Source organism: Cucumis melo, unplaced genomic scaffold (assembly GCF_025177605.1).
Source record: "Cucumis melo cultivar AY unplaced genomic scaffold, USDA_Cmelo_AY_1.0 utg001512l, whole genome shotgun sequence".
NCBI lineage: Eukaryota > Viridiplantae > Streptophyta > Magnoliopsida > Cucurbitales > Cucurbitaceae > Cucumis > Cucumis melo.
This window is the reverse complement of record NW_026124628.1, coordinates 849-2,500: the sequence shown is the minus strand read 5'-3', so window position 1 is coordinate 2,500 and position 1,652 is coordinate 849. Positions and strand designations below refer to the sequence as shown.

The window sequence follows — 1,652 nt, the reverse complement described above, 5'->3', positions numbered from 1 at the left end:
CAATGAATTGTTTCATCATACGACCGATCCCTAATTAAATTGATGAGCCCCATCCTAACGAAATGAATTTGATTCATACATGTACACACACGAATTGAACATAGATACATTCACCGAATCATTGATAAAGCAATTCTATTTGGCGAGAAAAAAATTTTCAATAACTTGTTGATCCCTATCCCCAGATTTCAAAATTTATCGTTTTTTAATTTCTTGGCTTAGTGTGAGATCGAAATATACCTAACCTAATCTTAACAATGAGTGAATCAATGAGTGAAAGTATGAGAAATGGAGTTTAATCCTGTTTATAGCATATGGCAGACCAATTCCCGAAGGGTACTAGCCTTCGTATTATTTAAATAAAAAAAGAATAAAATAAAAAAAGAATATTTTTTTTTCTAATATTTATTATTTTTGTTTATTTTAGAGGTTTCCTCTAATCACTACTAATCACTATTTTCATTTGATATTCTATAATATAAGTAATATAACTATATATTCCAATTTGCAAATTTATGTATATTATTTAAATGAAATAAATAAAAAAAAATGCAATTTAAAATAAAATAATTTCTATATAGAATTATATGGGGAATGGTGATTAGAATGAACGATTCATAAATAGAAATCACAAATAAAAAAATTTCGATGGAATAATGAAAGAAAGAAAAATACGTCGAATTGCATCATATTAGTCCATTATATTTATTTTATATTGACAATTTCAAAAAACTATTCATACTATGATCATAGTATGATGGCAGTCGGGCAAGTATGCCCCCATCGTCTAGTGGTCCAGGACATCTCTCTTTCAAGGAGGCAGCGGGGATTCGACTTCCCCTGGGGGTAGGGTACTACGAAAGGAAGTTGATCATGGATTATCAACAAGCTTGGAATTGATTCTTCCCGGGTCGATGCCCGAGCGGTTAATGGGGACGGACTGTAAATTCGTTGGCAATATGTCTACGCTGGTTCAAATCCAGCTCGGCCCAATATATCGCGTATCCACCATAAAATGATATAACCTATTTGTCCTTCTACAGAAATACTTGACTTGATATGAAAGAATAAAAAAAAAAACTCTTTTTTTATTCATTGACAGATTGATAATCAATCAATTTTACAATAACGAAAAAATAAATATTAATCCATGCTTCTCACACTAAAGTCCATGTCTCCGCGCATATCAATCTATTACTTTATTACTCGCGTCTCTGTCTGGTAGAATATGACAATTCGAATCAAAAATCTACATAGAAAGGTTTGAAGGAAATTAAATCAACAACATATGTTGTACACTTTATTTCCCTGGGATTGTAGTTCAATTGGTCAGAGCACCGCCCTGTCAAGGCGGAAGCTGCGGGTTCGAGTCCCGTCAGTCCCGATGGATCCAAATCCAATAAAAAAAAAATACATCAATTAATCTCTTCCTTTCCTGTGAAAGAGAGAACAAATAACATAACTGAATTTTATTCCAAACGGGATCTCTCTTATTTTTTTTCCACATTTTTCAACAAAAAAATATGGGAATTTTGATTTCTTCAACGAGTACTAATTGATGGGAGAAAGACATATGTGCCATATGTGAATTACCACAATTATTGGTAGCATCATATTCAGGATTCGAAGGCGTACTGGGTCTAGTTGATTAC

General features: G+C 32.6%; 2 non-coding genes across 2 annotated transcripts; both read left to right on the top strand.

Moving 5' to 3' along the window:
* Positions 1–908: 908 nt before the first annotated feature.
* On the top strand, positions 909–992 carry TRNAY-GUA (transfer RNA tyrosine (anticodon GUA)). The gene has a single exon. It is a non-coding gene; the product is annotated as a tRNA-Tyr (tRNA).
* Positions 993–1,310: 318 nt separating this feature from the next.
* TRNAD-GUC (transfer RNA aspartic acid (anticodon GUC)) lies at positions 1,311–1,384 on the top strand. Its single transcript has one exon. It is a non-coding gene; the product is annotated as a tRNA-Asp (tRNA).
* Positions 1,385–1,652: the final 268 nt, after the last annotated feature.